The sequence below is a fragment of the Pleurodeles waltl genome, chromosome 9 (genome assembly GCF_031143425.1).
Source record: "Pleurodeles waltl isolate 20211129_DDA chromosome 9, aPleWal1.hap1.20221129, whole genome shotgun sequence".
NCBI classification, from domain to species: domain Eukaryota; kingdom Metazoa; phylum Chordata; class Amphibia; order Caudata; family Salamandridae; genus Pleurodeles; species Pleurodeles waltl.
In genome coordinates, this window is record NC_090448.1 from 1042750491 (window position 1) to 1042767128 (window position 16638).

Here is a 16638-nt window from a genome sequence, read left to right on the forward strand (position 1 = left end):
CGGCTGTGCATCAATCCAGTGTACTGTGCATCGAAGGTCCGTTCGCAACACTGGCGCTGTGTGGATCTCCACTCGGGGAGCTGGGATGCGTCTATCCGGTTTGGCGTGTGGTGATTTTCTCACAGCGATGCAGGCTGTGCATTGTTTCTGGCAGGCTCAGCATCGAAATTTCACTGCACAAGAAGTTCTTTGCAGAGGTGAAGTCTTTTTTTGCCCTGAGTCTTCAGAAAACAGGAGGCAAGCTCAATCTAAGCCCTTCGAGAGCACTTCTCAGCAGAACCTGAGGGCAGCAAGGCAGCAGGGCAACTTCAGGGCAGCAGTTCTTTGCAGAAAAGAAGTCAGGTGAGTCTTTTGGGCAGCTAGGCAGTTCCTCTTGACAGGTTGCAGGTTCAGGTCCAGTTGTGTCTGAGTTGGCAGGGTCAGAGGCCCTGTTTAAATACCCAAATTGGCCTTTGAAGTGGGGAAGACTTCAAAGAGTGGAGAAGTACACAAGGTCCGCTTTCAGTTCCATCATGTCTGCCAGGGTCCCAGTAGGGGGTTTGGCTGTGCATTGTGTGAGGACAGGCCACTAGCCTTTGAAATGTAAGTGTCAGGCCCTCCACCCTTCCAGCCCGAAAAGACCCATTCAATATGCAGATGAGTGCAGGTGTGACTGAGTGTCCTGTGTTTGTGTTTGCCATGTGAAATGCACAAGGGAGGGGTCAACCAGCCCAGCCCAGACATTGATTGGAGACAGGCTGTAAGGCACAGATGTTTTTTAAGTGCAGAGAAATGCTCACTTTCTAAAAGTGGCTTCTCTAAAACGGTAATATAAAATGCTACTTCACCAACAAGAAGGATTTTCTATTACCATTCTGGCCATACTAAATATGTCCTGGTTACCCATTTCAGATCAGAATCTACCAACTTAAAAGTATATGAGGACAGACCTAATGCTAGTCTATGAAAGGAGCAGGCCTTACAGTAGTGGAAAATAAATTTGGGAGTTTTACAATACCAGGCAATATAAAACAGTTGTGTACATTTCCTACCTTTTACCTACATAGCACCCTGCCCTATGGGGTACCTAGGGCCTACCTTAGGTGTGGCCTATATGTAGAAAAAGGTGAGTTTAAGGCTCAGCAAGTACTCTAATTTACTATGCACTCTGCATTCTTTGCCACTGCACTCTACACCGCTCCAGAATCTAGGCCACCCCACCCCACTCAACACTACACCACTGCATGCTATGCCAATCTACATCATTTTGCTCTACACTACTCTATTCTACTCTGCAGCACTATACTGTAGACTAATGCTCTCACATCGCTCTACTCTGCAAAACTGTATGCCTATACGGTCTACACCACTGCACTCTAAGAGACTCTACTCTTCAGGTTGCACTTTCCTCCACTGCACTCTACTGTGCACCAGTCATCTCTATGCCAAAGCACACTAAGCCGCTACACTCTATGCCACTCTAGTCTACTCTTCGCCACTGTACTCTACACTTCTCTATCACTGCACTCTATGCCAGTCATCTATACACATCCGCACTCTATTGTGCACCACTCCACTTTACCCTGCACCACTTCACTCTACTGAAACAATCTACTCTACTCCACTGCACTCAACTCCACCCTCTGCCAATCTGCTTAATCGTAGTCTACACCACTGCAGGCTACACTGTGCCACTCCACTCTACTCTGCACCACTCTACCCCACTCCACTCTCCACCACTTTACTCAAACCCAATGCACTCTGAGGCTAATCTCCTCTGCACCACTGCACTTTAAGCCACTTCACTCTAGGCCACTCTACTCCACTTTGCAACACTCCACTCTATGACACTCTACTCCATTAAACTCTACTCCTCTGTGACACTCCACTGTGCTCTATTTCACTCTACAACACAATTCCAGTCTACAACACTCTAAGCAGCTCTGTCTATACCTCTCCATGCCACTTTACTCCAGTCTAAACTCCAACACTGCAGCATTCCAATGCTTCACTCTCCTCCAGTCCATCACTCCACTCTATGCCACTCCAGTCCATGCCACTCCACTCTACTCTACACCACTCCACAACACTCTATCTCACTCCACTGAACAGCACTCTACTAAAGTCTGTGACACTCTACTCCACTCTGTGCCCTTCCACTCTATGACACACTATTCACTTCACAACACTATTCCATTCCAATCTGAGACATTCCATGACAATCCACTCAACTCTACTCTACTCCACCCCATGCCTCTCCACAACTCTCTAAAGCACTCCGTACACCCAGCTCTACTCCACAACACCCTAAGTTACGACACTCCACACCACTCTTGTTTATACCACTAACTTTCGGCCATGTTGAACAGCTACCTAGCTAGTACAACATGGCTAATCATATGGGCAAAACCAATAGCTTTTGCATGAGCAAGACCTATTGGCTTTACCAATGCTTTTTTTTATTAAGCACTCCACTTGAAAGCATGTGTTTCTTGCTCTCATCCTTGCTCACTGTTCTCCACCTGATGTTCAGCTGTTAATCAGGTGCTGCAAATTTCCTCCCTTCCACCACCTACAGATTGTCTATTGCTTGCTTCCCACACCCATTTATTTTTTATTTATTCCCCTGCCTCAAGCTCCTCTTCTGCTATCCTTCCCACTTCCCACTGACCCTGTGCATTTACTACTCCCACCACCCTCTCCTCCATTGCTCTTCTCCTGTCACAGTCCTTAAAAAATGTTTTCATTTTTTGAATGGCCTGGCAACTCTCATTTGCTGGCAGGCCCTCTCTGTTCTCAAGAGCTTTTTTGTGCATCATTTAAAATCTTTACTTAATTATTTTTATTTACCTGCCTTCCAAGTGGAGTCCCCATCTTGCAATTGTCAATCATACAATCATTAAAATGGTGGCTATTTCATGCAGTATGGGCATGCATACATGATGATGCAAGCACATGTGTCATTCTACATGGCCACCATAGTGTTGTGATGTGTACACATGGCACTGGCACAAGTATTCTGATTTTTATTCTGTTTTGCAAGTACTACAGGCCATCAGAAAACAACATCGGCAAGCCATCTAGTTAAAAATGCAAGACCTGTTGGGTTCGCCAATGCCTCCTTTTGTAGCAGTAAAGTGCTCTGCCAACCAACTAGTAACACTGTGGATTTCTTAACTTCCTGAATATGTCAAACAAGGTGTACCCATTACTACTCTAGATCATCCTAGAATAATACATAACCATACTGAAATCACCATGCAGTAATGCTGCCAGAACCAATCATAGGGTAATACATAATAATCATGAAATCATCATTGGCTAGTTCAGTCCCATTCTAAAGATATCTTGGGATCATCCTTAAGTAATAGAGCCTCATTCTGCAGTCATCCCAACATCATTCAGTAATAATACAGATCCATCATGAAATACTTATAAGATCATCCTGGAGTAATACAACCTAATCCTGATATCATCATGAGATCATCATGGCAACATCGGCAAGCCATCTAGTTAAAAATGCAAGACCTGTTGGGTTCGCCAATGCCTCCTTTTGTAGCAGTAAAGTGCTCTGCCAACCAACTAGTAACACTGTGGATTTCTTAACTTCCTGAATATGTCAAACAAGGTGTACCCATTACTACTCTAGATCATCCTAGAATAATACATAACCATACTGAAATCACCATGCAGTAATGCTGCCAGAACCAATCATAGGGTAATACATAATATTCATGAAATCATCATTGGCTAGTTCAGTCCCATTCTAAAGATATCTTGGCATCATCCTTAAGTAATAGAGCCTCATTCTGCAGTCATCCCAACATCATTCAGTAATAATACAGATCCATCATGAAATACTTATAAGATCATCCTGGAGTAATACAACCTAATCCTGATATCATCATGAGATCATCCAACAGTAGGGAAGGGTCTTTCGAAGTAATCAGCATGCCATCCTGGAGTAATACATCTTAATCCCATAATCATCCTGGGATCATCCTGTAGTAGTAAAATATCATCACATGTTTTCCACTCAAGTAATCAGGAAGCAATACCTTTTTCTGTGATTACTCTGGAGTCATCTAATTTAAATATTTCACTCCATTCACATACTTCAGGATTGTTTGGGATACCTTTCCCAGATAATTACAGGAATAGCCAGCTGAAGTCATCAGATGACTGCAGAATGACTCCAGGATGATCTTCCTTTTTGACTTGGGTAGCTCCCCCAGGCAGATGATGGTTTTGTTCAGTGTGTCAGCAGGGGTCAGAGGATGAAGGGAGGGCAAGGAAGGGGGGTGAAGGGGTGTTAAAAATATCGCCCAAGGTAGGATTAATGAAGAGTTAAATCCACGATAAACTGGCAAATCAGACACAAATGAACAGGCAGGGGCACAGTCAAGGCTGGAACAAGATGAGAAGGGTGCTGCTGTTGGCATAACCTTAATGCCCAAAGCTCCATGCATCCCTTCGGAAGTTTGGAGACCTGGGCCTAGCTTACCCATGCTGAAGGCCGGCCCTGGGCCTGGCCATAGTATATGAAATGCAGTCTCTTAATTTTTACCTTTTAAAATAACACATTGTGTGGGTGAATTACACACTTGGGTGTCCCTGTGTGGGCTACCGCTCTACCTAATAATGCCTGTCCTGGGGTTTTTATATACAGAAAGATAGGCAAGCCCAAACTATTTATGCACAAAAACTGAACATGGGTATACCATTTAAGATAGATGGTTCAGTGAGTCTTATTCATAAGCTCCCATGAAGCTAAGATACAAGGGTTTGTTCAACCATTTGGTGTCAGCAATTTTCACAGTACTTATTCTTCTTAAAGGTGCTTGATAAATTATAAATGTGCAGAAGGCACACTATGACTCCTACCTTTTACTTGCTGCTGCAGGTTCATGGATCTCTGGCTAAAGCACCAGGCAGACCTATCATTTCAAATATGTCTCACAGAACATATGGCAATTTATTTAAACTTATTTTGTATCCTTGTTTCGAAAATCCAACATTTTTTGCATGCAACGTTACGAATGTCCTAAAATGCTTAAATTATACACTGTAAAGTAGAACATGTATTTATCTACCTTCAATTTGACATCTCTTAATATCTAAATAAATAGAACTTAAGAAGAGGTAGTTTATTTTTTACAAGCCAGATCACACTTATTCTTGTCTCGCAATAAGATGATCTTCGATATACTGGAGTTTAGTCTTAGAAGCATTTTTGTATCTTCATAGCAAATTTGTTTCCACAAAAATGTGGAGTACTTGTCGGCTCTTGTATTGCCTCCACATGTGCATCTTTGACACTGGGTTATCAGGGGAAAGCTGAGGCATGGAAACTCAGTAATAAAAGGTGTCAAAGCAATATTATACTTTCGATCTGTTACATAGATGACCTCCTTCCCATTTCCAAAGGAGGAAGGTATGTTTTAGAGGAATGCATGCTTGCATGGAATGAGAAAAAATATAATATGATATGTACTTATACACAAAGTTCAGAGCAAGTGGAATTCCTAAATCTTATATTTTTTGTGGAAGGACAAAAGTTACATTCATGGTTATTGTAGAAACCTACTTCTACTAAATTCATTGTACATGTGTAAAGCTGCCACCCATCAAGTCTGCTAAATAGAATATCATGTGGTGAGATGGTAAGGGCTAATCACAATTGTACTAAAAACTGTGACTTGAAATGAGAAGCAAACAGGGCATTGTTGATGAATACTTACAACAAACCATTTTTGGCCAAGCATAAAGTCCTAGAGCAGGAGTTTGTTTTTGTAAAAGAAAAAAATAATTGTCCCAACACCATTGGAAATATATATTTAAAAAAAAAAAAATCTGACTTCCTATTCTACATAGGGTGGGTGGTGGGATGGCGTACCTCCCATGTCCCACACATGTTTGGGTCATTGAAGGAAGGGTTACACCAAGCAAGTAAAATATACTCAGTGGCTTGAACCTGCCTGTCCATCTGACTCAAAAAAAGGGTGGGCGAATCGAGAGTTTGGTGGACAGGGCACTCCTTAATGTTGCACTATGTGTGAACGTAAAATCATTGACCGGGACAAACGTCATTATGTATCCGACATTAACTCTATAGCGGTCTGCTTGAAATCATTCCTAGGTCCCAATCAACCACAAAAAGTGATTGATGTTTTATTTTGTCTTAGTGATTTGTAAATGTTTAAAAATTAATATTTTCTCTTCCCCTTAATGGGTTTTAATTATGTTTGGTGTTATGTTCCCATAATTTGTTTCTCTAATTTTATAAATTAGTTGTGGTATTTTTGTTATATTGTGTTTTGTTGTCTGAATTGTTTTGTTACTGCTAAATCCTTTACATTATTTTCCTTAAGTTAAGTCTGTCTATTCTGTGCCATAAGTATGAGGGTGAGTTCAGGTCTTATTTATTGAGCTTGTGTGTTGGATCTGATATAATTTTTGTTAGACCTGTCAGCCTTATGGTGGTTCCCACAAAGTTTTGCCTTTAACCTCCTATTTTTTTTAGTTTGTCTCTGTTGACATTAGGACTTCATACATTAGGTCTTCAGTTTGGACTACCCATATTCAAATCAGTCTTGACCCTGCTTGATTACAACCAGCCCAGCCCATACTGTCATTTCAGGTCCTCCCTTAATCAGATCACAAGCATCCTAAGACCACTTTCGACCTGATTAGAGCTTATGAGTTGAGTATAGCCCCAGAACATCAGGATTTAAAGACCTCAACAACCATGGGTGGGACCAGTAGACCCTGCATGCGTGCCACGTGGCCCTCTGAAAGGGGGTTCTGATGACTATATATATTAATTACACAGACCTAGGCTCACTCTACCACTGGTCTTAAGTTGTTTGAGGTCTGGCTCTGGGAGGAACTGGACAGACGATACAGGCTCAACTGTCCACAGTAGAGCAGGGTCAATACTGATTTGCATATGATTGAGTCCAAACTGAAGTGGCCTGGTGGGCAAAAAATGACAGACTGCAATGCAGCCAAGAGATTGCCAGTGCCTGAGATTATTTTATGCATTTCTTTCATCACCTTGCTGTTGTTAATCTATAAGGCTGGAGTCATACTAATTAACAGAGATGTTGAGGCTATGAGGCTAATTGAAATTATGTTGGAGAAGTAGTGGTAATAGGTAGTGAACAACAATAAAAACTACTACATACCTATATTTAAGGCTGTTACCAAGAATTCAGCACAATGAAAAAGTTCAGCTAAACTGTGCTGAAAACTACATGGCTGCCTTTCACCTTTGGGAAACAAAGCCATTAACCAATCACATACTAACTCATCACCCAAATGTCTACTAAATTTACTGCAGTACAATATGAAACTAAGGGTCTCATTACAAGTTTGGCAGTCTTAAAACTGCAAAACTTGCAGTGGTGGTCAGATTGTCGCACTCCTGGAAGTCCTTCTGTCAGATCACATCCCTGACAGTCAGACCAGGGGACCGCTGCCACCCCTAGGGTCACACTATTTACACACACTACCAAAAGTTACAGTTTACACCGCATAATGTACATTCCTGGCTCATTACAACTATATCTGTTCACACACTTTCATGCTACGTCCATTTCAGTTACCACACTCCACTCTACACCACTCCACTGTACACTATTAAACTCCATGGTATTACAATATATGACACTCCAGCTTATGCCTTTCCTCTGTACATCACTCCACTATATGCCACTCTGCTCTATGCTAATCCACTGTATCACACTCCACTCTACTCCACTCCACTCTACTCCACTCACTGTACACTCTTACACTCCACACCAACCATTCTATGACACTCCAACTTATACCACTCCATTGGATGCTTCTCCACTCTCCACTATTTCACAGTACGCTATTCCACTATATGCAACTCAACTCTACAGCAATCCACTCTGTGCTATTGTACTCCATGCCACCCCACTGTATGTCCTTTGCCTGTCCCAGGGAAGTATCTTGAAACCTTATATGAGCCCCCAGAAAAAAAGATTTCCCAGCTGAGAGTCCTGACCCTAGGCAAATCAGCCTTCCAGGCTGGGAGAAACACAAGGTGCAACCTGTTGGTAGGTGTGGTAGATGTGGCTGGTGGCATTCCCGTCTGCCCCAGAACCCTAATGGTGATTGAACCTGCAACCCTCTGAGAGGGGGGCTTCAAGCAATGCTCTGTGAGCAGAGACCCATTCTGGATTTATTATTATTCTTAGTAGTTGTATTATGTAAGAGATAATGTATAAATAAATAATTTAATATCAGAAGAATGTGTTAACATATGGGGTACAGTCATCCTCATTTTCTGAACTCAAATCCTAATGCAGAAGATCTGAGCAAATGCTGATACTACTTGACTACCAGGATCAGGTAAAAATTACGATGGGTCACATCAGAAACCTAACCCACTTGCTGCCATAGCACTGCCTATGTTACAGTGAGAACTCCAGTGCAAATGATTATGTCAATTACAAGATCATGATGTCTCGTTCAGAGGTAACTGGAGGTGGGTGTTACTAGGGAGGTGTAAAAGTATGTGGTTTACTACCCTCGTTCACTTCTTGGCATGGCACTGTGTACGGTGGGGCTTTCAGACACATTTAACTTCTAGTGTAATAACTGGGTCAGGGTGAATAACTCTGAGACTTATCTAGGAACAGACTGGAATAATGGGCCCTTCATATGTGTGCCATTATTTCGTACTCTCCAAAGTGTCGGGCATATGGGTTGATGAGATGTCAAGTCTTTGGGATTGACATTTATGATTTAATGTTCAAAGAGATGAGGTCACCTGTCACTTCTGCATTTCACAAAAGCTATTCTTACCTTCTACTGCTCTTCACTGATCAGTTTTTGCATGAGGTATAATTTGAACAAGCATGGGTAAATGCATTAGGTTTCGCCTATTGAAATCATAATAAGTTAAGAGTGTGGGATTGGTGTATGAATGCAAGGGGAATGGTGTGAGTGTTCTCCATGCAGGGTGAATGATGCATGAATGAAGATTGATAAGTTTCTGAGTGCAGGGTGAAAGAGCCTGAATGCATGGCGATTGATGTGTGTTCAGTGATCAAGGAGAATTGTGTGAGTATTCAGGGTGAAAGATGTTTCTCTGTACAAGGTAGGAGGTATGTGAGGATATGGTGGGCGGTACATCAATAGTATAAGTGCAGGATGACCAGTTTGAGTTCTCAGTGAGAGGTGTGGGTGGAGGGTGAGAGGAATGTGAGTGCTGGGAGAGAGATAGGTCAATGATGTGTGAATGCAGAGTCAGCATGGTGTGAGTGAGCAGTATCTAATTGCCAGTTAGGGTGACTGTCAGGGTGAGTGTGCAGGGTGAGCAGTGTCTGAGAGTAGGTGAAAGGTATGTAAGTGCTGTGCAGCAGTTGTGCACCCAGACAACCTCTTAGCATTTCTGAAAGGGTGGACCTGCCAGGAAAAGCCCTGAGAAACCACTTATTTGCCTCTGGATAACTGTTATTTCAAGGACAAAACGATCGAGATTAGAGCGGGCATCAAAGACCCCAGATTCTGACAACCTCCTTGCCATGACTTAACGGTCAAAAGAGAAGACAAGAAAATAAGAAGATTGGTTGGCTGTCGGCCACCCTCCAAGGTCTTCAATAAGTTTATGCAAAGGAAAGCACTTGTGCAACGACAATATAATCTCGCTAATCACACAAAATCATATTTATGCTACAGACACTGTTCTAAAAACGCAAGTATTAGAAAGTAACTGGAATGCATTATATAATTCAACCGCATCTTTAATAGATATGTGTTCCCTGCAAGTAGGTTTCTTTTCAACAGATTGTGACACTGTTAGTTTGCTTTATTAAGAAACCACAATATTGTTAAGCTTGGAATCACGTTTTAAAAGTCTACTACTCTATTAAAGTATCGTTATAAGAATGCTACAGGAAGCGCTGCATAATGTGACTTTACGTGCCACGTAAAATTCCGTTGTTCTTCGCATAAGCATGGAAACTGTGTTACATAATTTGGGCCTTTGTTGCAGCTTGAAAAATCAACAAGGCGAAAACATATTTGTTAAATGTCCTTCCTAACCTTTTATAAATAAGATACTAGTAATAATGCAATCTTAATTCTTCCTTGTTTGTTGCAGGCCACTTGAGCACTCCAGTCACCTAGACTTGCAATATCACCAGTTACTATTCCCCTTCTCAGTGACACTGACTGCATAGATGGATAAAGGGCTCAGTATATGTCTTAGCAATGCAGAAATGTGCCGCTTCCTAAAGAAGAGGTCCCCTTTTGCTTCAAAAACCTTGTAGCAATGCTTTAATGCTTCCAGTTTTTTGATGGCTTTTGTGTGTGTTTTCAGTACTTGATTCCACCAGACTGGGCGTCTTGTATGTGACATGATTTAGGTTAAAGCCTGGCCACGTGCAATAAAAAACATCCTTGACCACGTTGTAATGTATTCTTCACTGTTTTATTGATCGTGACCGAGCTCATGCAGGAATATTTCTACCTTCCGCAAAATAGGCTTTACAGTCTGTATGTACCAGCATAACAACACATGAAATATGTGATAAACTATGTAGTTTATGGTAAGCATTCTTAATCAACACGAAACACCTATAGCGTGTCTACCCACATGGGGCACAATTTGGCATTAATTCTTCACTAAGTGCTGCTTTGAGTCTGCATACTAGTGAGTGAGTGTAGGAGAAGGCACAATGCTTTCATTACGGACTCACATTCCCATCGATTATTCTGCCCTGCTTTTTAATTAATGAAAAATACCAACTTGAGTGTTTATGCTCAGTGGAGTCGAGAAAGGCGTGTGTGCTGGGTTATGAATTGGAAGGTGGGGACGAGTCAAGGCGAAAGCCAGATTTAACATCTTCGCTGCTAAGCCTTCATTATTACACACCAGAAAGTATATTTAAGAAACTACCCCTGGAGAGAGGGAAGTGTCAGATGTAGTGCTTAATTTGTGCTTGTTTCCGGTGCTGAGCACCGGCACTTATTTTCGAGGGCCGGGGCTTATTCTTCTGCCTCAAGCATTTGCTGCGAGCAAAAGACACATATGGGACAGATGGAGGAAGTGAAAAACGAAAAGGCGTCACAAAGGGAGAAAGCAGAAAGCTGCTAGAGTGAGCCGAAGGGGCAGGCGTGGCTTTATATGGATTGAAGAGGCCCGAGATGGCTTCAGGATTACGCCGCCTCAGGTTTCTGTGCTCGCACATTTAATTGCAGCAGCCACGTGTTTAAAAGGAGGGCTTTGAGCACTGGCACCTTTTTATTTACAAATTAAGCACTGGTTAGATGTTGTCAAACTTGAATCAGGGACTCGCTGACAGATCGGTCGCAGATGCAAAAACACCGAGTATTGTAAATAAACAGTTCCTGTGCTGTGTGTTCTCTCTCAATCGTCTGCCCCCATATAATCGCTAGTGAGAGTAGTGCCAACAGCGGTAGGACAGAGCTATGCAGTAACTGTGTACCTGAAGCGTCCCACAACATTAAAGGTTAGCATTGTAAATTAAATCAAAATATTTATTCAAGTGGTGTGACAGGATGGAACAGGTCAAAAGTCCCAGCTAGAGTGGCGGCCTGCTTGGGCCCGGCAGGGGGAGGGGGTCTGGTGAATGCGTGTTGCCCCTTGAGGACTGATGAGTGCTGTTGTGATCTGAAACCAGTAGGGATGAACGCAATGTGTCTCCGGACATTGATAAGAGCACACACAAAAGGAACAAGCATTGGTAAATGCAGGAAATAGTGCTTCAGCCAATAGAAACAGAGGAAAAGTAAGTGGCAAGCACAGGAACCAATGAAAAGCAAGGAAGAGCTAGGGACGGGATGTAAGCCCCTTTAAGATTTATGTTAAACACAATAGACTTCACAAGCACAGCACAAGTGCTGTACAGGCAGGCAAAACCTAAAAATATCAGGCAATATCAAATAAAATCTGACAGAGCATTGGTGATTTTTCATTGGTTCTGTACTTGACAGCACACTGTAAATGCGCTTTTATATATTTACATAACACATACCTACTGTAATTTAAAACCTAGGGAGATAAATGAATTTGTCTGTTTATAACAAACCCTGCATACTAGAAAACAGGTTTATATTCTCCAAAATATTGCATGAAAATGTTTTCAACACTGAAATAAGAAACAACGGGCCACATTTTACTAGTATTTTGCGTCATGGTTGCACCACTTTTGTTGCGCTGCCACAATGCAAAATTCTTGTTTTTACAAAGCCACGCAAGGGCCAATTTGTGCTACCTTGCTTGCCACTGTAAAGAAATGTAACACAAAACAGTGACTTGCTTGCTTTACATTTCACTCTGGTAGGCATTGCATGGAGGGACCATGGGCGTTCTCTGCATCCACCCATGGATTTCACGCAGTCCCAGATTTACAAAGGCTTGTAAACTTGGGATTGCATGAAATCGCTATGCTTCCCAGATGATGGTATAACGAGGAGAAAAATCGTTTTCACTCCTCGTTATTTCCTCTTATCTCCCCTTCATATGTGTGCTGCATTTTGCAGCACACATAGAAAAACGCCTCCAAGGATTACTTTTTGTGTAAGAAGGGATGACTTCTTGCATAAAAATAATTCTGGTTGCAGTGCAGGCACTCTTGCGCAATGGTGTTTGAATAGTTGCTAGGCTGCACTGAAAATGCCAGTGCATGGAGAGAGCAGAAATGTGCTATATCTTAGTATATACAGTGCATTCCTGCCCCCTCCCTGTCACTCAGTGCAGCAAGTTGTCTTGCTGCCCTGCTTTGCGTGACTTCTTAGTAAATCCCAGAATAACTTTTGAGTTAATGAATGCACACATGCCATACCGCAGTCCAGCAGTCTATTTCTTGGAACAGATGAATAGAAAAGTAAATTCAAAATTCAGTACACTCTCACCAACTTTTTAAATTATGTTTCCAAGGGAAATTATTAAGAGGTGAAATGTAAACGATGAAATGTTTGATCCGAAAGCAACTTCTAGACAAGCCATTGGAAACTGGATGGAGCAGACTGAAGCAAAAAAAACTCTGAACGGCTGATCAAAGAGTTAATTTGTGTTATAGATAAAAGAACACGCTGTTTAATGTTGTTTCAGAGTCTGTGCCTAGAGGTATCAAAGCTCCATCTCTTTTATTGAGCAGCAACAAAGAGAAAAATCTGATTAAAAAGAGAATGCATGTCTTAGAGCAATGGTTTATGGTACTGCTCAAATGTAAACTGATGTTTTCAGAAAGGTGCACGCCGAGTCAGAACTAAGCGCGGTCTCTTTTCTTTTCATTAAGTGGCTAATTAAATGATCCAAATGCCAAATGATCAGTGTATGTGCCACACGCATGCCACAAGGTCGAAAAATGAGCTCAAGGTTAAGAAAAAACTACTGCTAAATTACCTAAAGGATGCTTCCTTGGACGAAATTTAAATATATGGATTTTAACTCGGCATGATGAAAGGGAATCAATAGTGCATTGTTGGATTGTTGCGTGGGCTTTGTCAGAAGGTCCATCTTTGGTTTAAGCACGGACTTGATCTTTAGAGCCCACGCTTCTTAGCACACGTCATTGCTTTTGTGTGAACTGTATGTTTTCAAACCAGCACCCTGCTAAGTTCCAATATTAGCTTAAGGAAGTGTTAACATTCACCCATCCTGCTTCCAGTAAATGTTTAGCATTTAGTATTGCTTTGTTAAAGAACTAAGGGCTACTTGTACCAACGTATGGTTTTGCGACTAACAAATTGCGAGTCAGAGCGACCCTCAATTTGCGAGTCGCAAAACCTTATGTCAATGACACTATTAGCGATTCGCAAGGGGGTCGCAAATGCCCACCTCATGATTATTCATGAGGTAGGTCACAATTTGTGACCCCCTTGGGAATGGCAGCCCTCAATGGGATGGCGGTCTGCTGGAGACAGCAGACCACCATGTCTGTGACTGTGTTGAAGTAAAGCAGTTTTTTGTTATTTTTTAAGTGCAGCCCGTTTTCCTTAAAGGAAAACGAGATGCATTTCAAAAACAAAAAAATGAAACGTTTCTGTTTCATTTTTTCAGAGCAAGCAGTGGTCCTACGGACCATTGCCTGCTCTGAAAAGATGTTTTTACTGAAATTCACAAAGGGGAACGGGTCCCATGGGGACCCCTTCCCATTTGCGAATGGGTTAGCACCAGTGTGACACTGGTACTAACTGCAATTGTTTTGCGACCGCATTCGTGGTCACAAAACAATCATACATGGGACTACAAGTCGCAATTAAGAAGCGAACAACCCTTCCTAATTGCGAGTCGCAATCCCTTTTTGAAATTCTGTAAATAGTTTACTGAATCGCAAAAATGGTTTGGTACCAATGATGCGATGTGCAAAATGCTACTTACATGTGGCCCCAAGACTCAAATTTATAAATTCTTTGCTCTTCCTTGCTTTACTTTCATCAAGAGGTTGTTCCATGGTTGCTGCATGGGCATTCCTGTGCATCCAGCCTTGGATTTTTTAAGCAAATGCAAACCGACAAAGAGTCCTAGACATGGATATGAGCCCAAAATCCAGTGCCTTCCTGAGGCTGACATAAAAGAAGAATTTTTATTTCTACTTTTTCCCTTCTTTGAATGTGTGCTGCATTCTGAAACAAACATACTGACAGAAAATTGCCTTTCAGCATAGTTTTATGCAGGAAGGGACCCCTTTATGCACAAAAGGTATGTTGACCACAACACAGACACCCTTGCACTATGGTGCATGACAGCATAAAGTCCACCAGCTCAGAAATAAAGCAAAACTGCACCACAGCTTTGTAGATATGTTACTGTTCTGTTTTCTCTCATTTGCTCTTTACTTGCTTCACTGAGAAGCGTGAATATTTGTAAATCTGGGCACAGATAAGTTTGTGACTGATTTCATGGACTAATTAAAGGGGCCATCCAATGAAGATAAAAAAAGTTTCTTTTTACCAATCTTGCATCCCTAATAATCACCAACATAAGGCATTACTGGTTGTTTTATGAGGTCTCCCTGTAGATTGAGATGGACAGAGAGGTACGGTGACATCATTCAACGGATGGTCCATTTTAAGTGCATTAGTATTCGGTATTTTAACAACTGAATGCTGAAATGTGTCTGTGGAAATGACCGTGAACTTTTGATAAGCATTTGTTGAACAAACGTTTGCCACAAATAGGAGACTCTTTTTTTGAATCATTGTAAAGGCATTCTTGCTAGATATAAGATTGTCGGCGTACCACACACTATTGTGGGAAGTATATAATGACTTTTATAAAAATGCATTGCCATCCTTGAGAAAGTCACGAAAAAACTAACAAATGGAAGTTGCCTGTCATTAAAATGCCTACCATTTAGTTCAGGCTTAGGCAATGATAGCTATTCGTGACTTTTAATCCCAGCAAGGTCGACTCAGACTTCAGTTCTTCCAAGGTCGGTAAACTCTGTACCACAGGTAAAAACAACATCAGTTATTTACAATATTCAGAAAGGACAGAGCCGCGTCAATAAAACTTATTAAAATCGAAAATATACCTCCTTAAAAATGGTTAAAATGTTAAATTGCAGAACACAGGAAATACATAATAGACTAGTCTCTGTGAAAATGCAAATGTTGACCATTACTGACTAAATTACAGGCACACTGAAAAAAGAGATCATTAAAGCGGAAAAAAACAAGGAGCTAATGACACACTTACCATATCCATAATGCTCCAGCCTCTCAGTGGGTTCTTGTGCTTCCATGAGCCTCCCTTCTCCCCTTTGCCTGGTGATAAGACGCCCACTCATTTTTATAACTTTGATGCGATATGTGAATGTCACCTCCGGTTTTGCACCTCACCCTATGGCCTTGGTTCTGTTTTGTGACAATCATTGCAGCCTAATGAAAAGATTCTTAAACCTCTAAATAAATTAATAAACTCATTGGCATGCTCGCTCTTCTCATAGCATTTCTATTTTTATTCATGCAGAAAATCATGCGGTTCTGATAGGTAATTTCGATTTTTTCCTCCACCTCCTAACTTGATTCTGAGTGTCTATTATTTTTTTACGGAAACAATTGAAGTATTTATGGAATGAAAACCGCATCACAAGTGAAAACCAAGCGTAAACATATGGTATCATAAATAAATAAAATAACAATAAGAGATGATAAATATTGATTAAGGGAATAATGTTAAGTGACTCCAGTTCTTAGTACATATATCTTTCAATTTACTATCTGTATAGAAGTTACAGATCCCTGCCTTCGGTAGTCTTTGGAATCCAAATTTAAGAAACTATACCTCACACTAGGCATCGGCCATCTATAAATGACTGTATTTTCTATGATTACAAGAAGTAGAATCAATGTCACCTTAACATTTAGGGGCATATTTACACAGACGTGGTGAAGCGGGCGCTGTGCCAAAATTGGCAGCACTGCGCTGTGTCACTTCTGAAACGCAGGGATGTGCCGTATTTACACAAATATGGCGCACCCCTGTGTTTCACCCTAGCGCTAGTGCTAAATTTATGTGCAAGTGCAGGCATCCTTGCACCACAGTGCAAAGGTGTCTGCATTGAAGGGAATTATTGTTTATCGGCAGAAAGGTGTCCCTTCCTGCACATAAATAATTTACAATGGTGATCTGTTACTTCTATGGGTGCTGAA